Raw genomic sequence first — 6708 nt, 5'->3', positions numbered from 1 at the left:
CCCCCCCTCTCTCTCTCTCTCTCTCACACACACACACACACACACACACACACACACACACACACACATTGTCATCATCATCATCAGAGGAATCTCTTCCTCCCTTCCTCTCCCTCCTTATCTATCTGTGTCTCTCTCCCTATCTGTCTCTGTCTCTGTCTCTCTCTCTCTCTCTCTCACACACACACACACACACACACACACACACGCGCGCGCCCGCGCGCGCACACACATCATCATCATCATCAGAGCAATTTCTCCCTCCCTATCTATCTCTGACTCTCTCTGACGACTCTCTCTGACTCTGAATAACCTAGACCTTCTGTTGCTGATACAACCTGCAGCTTCAAAAGCATGGCTGACGGAGGTTGAAAGCCTCACATTCACCAGCACTGAACTTTGCTCGCTCATCTACTTCTTGTCAAACGCATCTATGCGGAAGAGAGTAGAAAGAGCTTTAGACAGCTCAGACTTCTTAGTCACAGTAGCCGCTCCTAGAGAAGGCTGTCCCTGGTCACCGGGTGCTGCCTGCTGTTATCTGAGGCGCTCGCAGGATTTCACTCACGCCGAGCTGGCATTCTGTTTCTGCAGTCAGAAGGGATCCTCATGCTGCCAACAGAGAGTCTCGGGTAGGTCTACCACACAGCTCAGGCAGACACAAATCGCTCCATCAGCCAACCTGGCAAATCCCACCCCTGCCTTGGCTCAACGGGCTGGCACCATGACTTCATGTGACCAGCGCGGAGCTGCCTGCTGGCTTCCCACCTCAGGATCATGAAGCATCTCTCCAGTCCTCTGAACCCATCAATCAGTCATCAAATCAGTATCGGTTTTTTCTTCCATTCTCTCCTCACCACATCAACTTTCCCCACTGTTACTTCCAACCTCTACCTTTGTCCCCAACTGTCCACTTTGACTTCCAATCAATAAATCATACAGCAGGTCTGGAATTTTAGGAAAATAATTCCTACTGATCATTAACCTGAACACAGCATTTTACAATGTCCCAGACTCAGTCTGCATCAGCCACAAGATTTGGCCAACAACAAATGTACATTACTCCCTGAACACTAGACACGTAAAGGAACACAGAAATCACATCCGTCTACATAATCATTGATGCTTACTGTATCCATGTCTTAAATAAGGAGCATACACATCCAAAGTTATATTAAAATTCGAATTTATGAATGTGTGTAAATAACAAAGGAAAGTTGCCCATCTTTTCTTCATTCCTACCAAGATACAGGAAAGGAGGTGAAACATCACAGGAACTGATCCAAGTTTGCAGTCATCGGCCCAGGAAGCACTTCCTCCATGAGGACAACCCATCTACACTTACAGTATTAGCTGATATACTGTTACAACCACAAGGCTGGAGAAATGGCTCTTTCAGAGACCCAGATTTGATTCCCAGCACACATGTGGCAGCTCACAACTCTCTGTAACTCCAGTTTCAAGGGATCCAATGCCCTTTTCTTGACTCTTTGGACACCAAGATGTCCGTACACAGACATGCAGGCAGGTAAAACATCCATAAATGATGGAGGTGGGTCTTGTATCTATTTGTTGTTTTTATTGGTTAATTAATAAAGAAACTGCTTGGCCCTTTGATAGGACAGAAAATTAGGTAGGCGGAGTAAACAGAACAAAATGCTGGGAAAAAAAAGCCGAGTCAGAGAGTCGCCATGATTCTCCCACTCCAGACAGACACAGGTTAAGATCTTTCCTGGTAAGCCAGCTCGTGGTACTACACAAAATATTAAAAATGGGTTAGATCAATATGTAAGAGCTAGCCAATAAGAGGCTAAAACTAATGGGCCAGACAGTGTTCAAAAGAATACAGTTTCTGTGTAATTATTTCTGGGCATAAGCTATCTGTGCGGGAGCTGGGAGGGAATGCAGCCCACTGCTCTTATTACAACACATAAACATAAAACAACAAATCTCTTAAAAATATTAAATGCAACCGTGACTTCAGGGACCAAAAATAAATAAACAGAACATGAAGTTAGAAAACACTATTTTAAAGGAGATTCCCAAAGAGTATCTTTAACTCTGTAGAATAAAGACTATATTGGATTAGAATTCTGAAAACATTTAACCACTTGGCTTGATTTATTTAATGGCAAAGCCTGAACAAACACACAGTTTAACAGAAGTTAATTGGCAAGATAACCTTCTGCTGAACTCAGGCAGAAATGTCTTTCTATCAGTGACAGCCTCACCGCGTCCCAAGGGCTTAGCGTAAGCACCAATCAAACCTGATAGCAGGAAAACTGAAGTTTACTGCTCTCTCCTAAAGGTTAGCAACTTTATCTTTTCTCACTATTCTATTATAAAACACGGACAAGCCACAACTCTTTATAGAATGCCAAAAATCTCTGTTATGTGCAAAGGAATGGCTGGGCTGTTGCCCTTCACAAGAGCTGCGTTCCTCACAGGAACAGACAGACGAAACACTCTCTGCTTTGGCTGCGGGTACAGTCCTAGGCTGGTGATTCATCATCAAACTCTCTAAGCCAAAAGACCTGAAAGACGCAGGTGACTTATCCAAAACAGAAAAGAAAACACACTGAACAAGGAAATTTCCTCACATCGAAATACAAGCAATATTTGTATTTTTTCAATTTCAAAAAACTCAAAGTAGGTTTACCAGTTATTCTAAAACTTCTGAACGAAAAATAAAGAAAAGCTGCAATTTTGGTTTTGAACTAGGACAGAATCGTTACTGAACTCCAACAGCAAATGAGCTGGATACTATGCTTGATGTTTCAATTTAATCCAACAGTCCTATGAGTCAAAGATATTTCATCCTACTGATGAGAAGCCAGAGCTCAGGTTGAGTACGGAACAGAGCCGTCATCCTAAAACAAGAGTATGTTGGGATTCTAGCCAAGGGACATCTGATTCTAAAACCTGAAATATGGGATGCTACACTCTACCCACCAGCTCCACCAGGAACTTACGAGTCCACATTACAATGACGGGACTGTCCCCAAGTGGAGCAGATCAGCCCTGGAGTCGGAAGTTCTGTGTTAATGATGCCTCCACTGAGTGGTGGTTTCCTCCCAAATTAATGGAGACGAGAATGGTATTTAACCTCATAACGTTGAGGTGAGAAGCAACTATAAAAGCCGCAGTGAAAGGTCTTGCCAAAACAGCCAAGTGTTTCATAAGCGTTACCTTCCTCTCCGAGTTTGGGTCGGTCCAGCTGCTGAGCAACTGAGTGAAGGTCCAAGGCCTGGTGAGACGAGACAACAAAGACGGAGGGGGCAAGGGCCGGGCATGGACGGGACCCATCACAGTCCCTGTTTGTCTACTTTCCCATAAACAAAAAATGTAAAGATGAATGTGGACACTGTATCATAGGAGGCCACTGGCTGCAGGTCATAATTAATCAGACTTCAGTAAACTCACTTCCACCCAGAGGCAAGGGAAATCGGAAGCAAAACCAACCAAGCAAACCCTGGCCCAGGAAGAGACTCATCTTCTCTTGCCAACTTTCCCTGTGTATTCTCCACGTGTCCATGAAAGCTTTTACCCCAGGACACGGCGGGCAGGCACACAGGCCTGAGGTCAAGTCTCCCCAGGAAACAGTGGTCATCTACTCTGAGATAAAATTCTAAACGCTGGTTATACCAAACGGTGACTTTCAGAGCAGAACGAGTTCATTTAAACAAGGACAGAGGCAACCTGAAGATCTTAGGAGACCAACAATGGATAAATGAAGGACGGGAGAGGGCTCAGCAGTTAAGAAGCACATGCAGCCTTGCAGAAGTCCACAGCTCAGTTTCCGCACCTCACACCTGTAACTGCAGCTCCGGGGCATCCAAAGCCCCTTGTCAGACTCCTCAGCATCTTCATGCCTGCGTAAGCCAGCTCGTGGTACTACACAAAATATTAAAAATGGGTTAGATCAATATGTAAGAGCTAGCCAATAAACACATGAATGCACATGTTGGGGAGGGGTTAATATAAGCATGTAAGTATGTGTGTCACATATGTACAGGGCAGGACCCAGAGACGAGAATAGGGTACCGGATCCCCTGGAACTGTCCAGTGTGGGTGCTGGAAACCAAACTCGGGTCCTCTGAAAGAACAGGAAGTGCTCTTAATCACTGAGCCATCTCGCCAGGTCCTGGTGACATTTTGAAAACTAGATCTTCATTATATTTTTTTCTATACTAGTTAAATCTATAAGGTACATTACTTCTGTGATTACAAAAATAAACAAATATATGACAATTTCAAGTGTAACTACACAATGAAAGACAGATAGACAGACAGACAGATAGACAGACACAGACAGATGATAGATTGATGATAGATAGATAGATAGATAGATAGATAGATGATAGATATATAGACAGATGATAGATAGATAGATAGATAGATTATAGATAGATAATAAATAGACAGGCAGACAGATGATAGATAGAAGATAGGTAGGTAGTAGATAGATAGATAGATAGATAGATAGATAGATAGATAGACAGACAGACAGACAGACAGACAGAAACCTGAAGGCTCTCACACTTCACACAGTGAGTCCGCTGCAGTCCAGGCCAGCATCAGGAAGAAAGCTCCTCTGTACTGAACTGGGCCTAGCACAACATTAGGCTGGTTGGGGTCAGAACAAAAGCTGCATGTCCCAAACATCAAAACATATTTTGGAAATTCATAAACTGAAACCTTTTCGACCAGGGAACTTACGCCAACACCCAAAATTATCTCCACAAAACAAACTAGCTGAGCAGGAAGTTTACTAGGAACACCCTGAAAACTAATAATTGTTTTTAGAGCGCTGAATAACACCGCCAGTTCATGTTGGTACACAGTGTAATACAAACAAACCATCTCCAGTGAGCCGTCTGCTTCTGAACAGGACAGCATGACGCTTCACACCGCACGGCTTTGCCTCAGCAACAATCACAAAATTAACTCTTCGGGGGTTCGCCCTCTCAAAGGCTGGTCTTCTCATAGCAACTGCTAACTACAGCAAACCTTTGTGCTCCGTACAGTTTCAGCGTCGTGCTCCTACGACAGACATCTTGGACCGGACAAGGCTGGGATGCTTAGGCACATACATCTCTGGATCCTGTCACAAGCTGTGACATGGAAAACATCTCCTAATGTCATCAAATGTCTCCTGTGATCGGGTGGCGGCGGCGCTCGCCTTTAATCCCAGCATTCGGGAGGCAGAGACAGGCAGGGATCTCTGTGAGTTCGAGGCCAGCCTGGTCTACAGAGCAAGTTCCAGGACAGGCCAAAAAGCTATGGAGAAAAACCAAAAAACCACAAAAACAGTCTCCTGTGAGTCAAAATCAGCTTCTCTGCAAGCCACTGCTACAGACACAGACTATTATTGCCCTCGCTTGACAAACAGGCAAAGAAAGTGATGAGGCCTCCAGAGCCCAGGATCCACAATTCTGTACACCACGCTTCTCCATGGGACGCCTATCTTGCCTACTGAATCATCTTCCTACCCACCATGGAGCCAACACAGGACCTCAGCACGTGCTGGCCCAAGAAGCCCTATCCTCATCACATGTCCATTTACTGCCTACTAGGGTCTCAGCAAAAATGGCATGGTCTTCAACCAGCATATAATCTATTTGAAAAAGTAAGACACATCCAGATAGAAACCGTTTGGAGAGTCTATTCTGGAGAAATCTCTTCCCTCATCCGTAAAACAAGCAACGCTTATATGGCCCTCATAATTAACAGAGATAGCACAACTGAACTTCTTATTGCAAAGTACAGTTTAAGAAACAACTACATACCGAATGAACGGCAATGAACAAGCCTAGCGTTAGAAGACTCAAAGTACCGAATGAGTTAGGCTGGACAACCTAAACTCATCCCCTACAAAGTAGCTGCATTTAAAATCTACAACACAGGTTCCCCGATTCCAGAGTTCTCTGGCTGAGTTCCGAAGGGAAGACAGCTTCAGTAGGGAAACCATTAAGGAAGCGGGCTCATGCCTGCCAAACATGCCAGAGGTCAGTCCCTCTGCACAGGGGCAGGAAACACAAGCTGGGAAAGAGATCAAAATCAGGTGAGGGGGACACGGTGTCACCATGGTGACACCAGCCAGGCAAAAATCCAAGAATGATTTTTTCCTAAAAAGGTAAATGAGGATTGCTACAAAGCGCATCTTCAACTTCCATAATGAATCTCTCAGAATAAAAGATGAGCATTCTGACTGTCAGGCAGGAGTTCATTGAACATAGAGAGCTGTGTGAGCAAAGCTGCGATTTTCCCAGAACAAAAGGTCATCTGCTGTAAATACAGACTCCAGCCTCTTCACCTCGAGTCCAGCCCGCCTTGCTCTTCACTCATCTTCCACCACAGTAAAAGCCCAAAAAGCCCACAGGAGCCAGAGCTTCTTCTTTTTTTTTTTTTTTTTTTTTTTTGATTTTATTGAGCTCTACATTTTTCTCTGCTCCCCTCCCTGCCTCTCCCCTCCCCTTCTTCCCTCTCCCAAGGTCCCCATGCTCCCAATTTACTCAGGAGATCCTGTCTTTTTCTACTTCCCATGCAGATTAGATCTATGTACGTCTCTCTCAGTGTCCTTCTTGTTGTCTAGGTTATCTGGGATTATGGTTTGTAGGCTGGTTTTCTTTGCTTTATGTCTAAAAGCCACTTATGAGTGAGTACATGTGATAATTGTCTTTCTGGGTCTGGGTTACCTCACTCAATATG

The 6708-nt window shown here is 44.5% G+C and overlaps 1 protein-coding gene across 13 annotated transcripts in view; it reads right to left on the bottom strand.

Moving 5' to 3' along the window:
- Positions 1-6708, bottom strand: part of Ppfibp1 (PPFIA binding protein 1) — a 141799-nt gene that overhangs the window by 124101 nt on the left and 10990 nt on the right. The window contains exon 2 of one of the 13 annotated variants that reach the window (XM_050164659.1): positions 3803-3891. The exons of the other annotated variants lie outside the window; for them this stretch is intronic. The gene's annotated coding sequence lies outside the window, so the exon portion shown is untranslated. The remainder of the gene's footprint in view (positions 1-3802; positions 3892-6708) is intronic. 13 annotated transcript variants of the gene reach the window in all.

This window comes from Alexandromys fortis, unplaced genomic scaffold (genome assembly GCF_014885135.2).
Source record: "Alexandromys fortis isolate MF-2015 unplaced genomic scaffold, M_Fortis_MF-2015_v1.1 scaffold_153, whole genome shotgun sequence".
NCBI lineage: Eukaryota > Metazoa > Chordata > Mammalia > Rodentia > Cricetidae > Alexandromys > Alexandromys fortis.
Note: the sequence above shows the minus strand (reverse complement) of the source record. Positions and strands in the feature narration are given on the sequence as shown.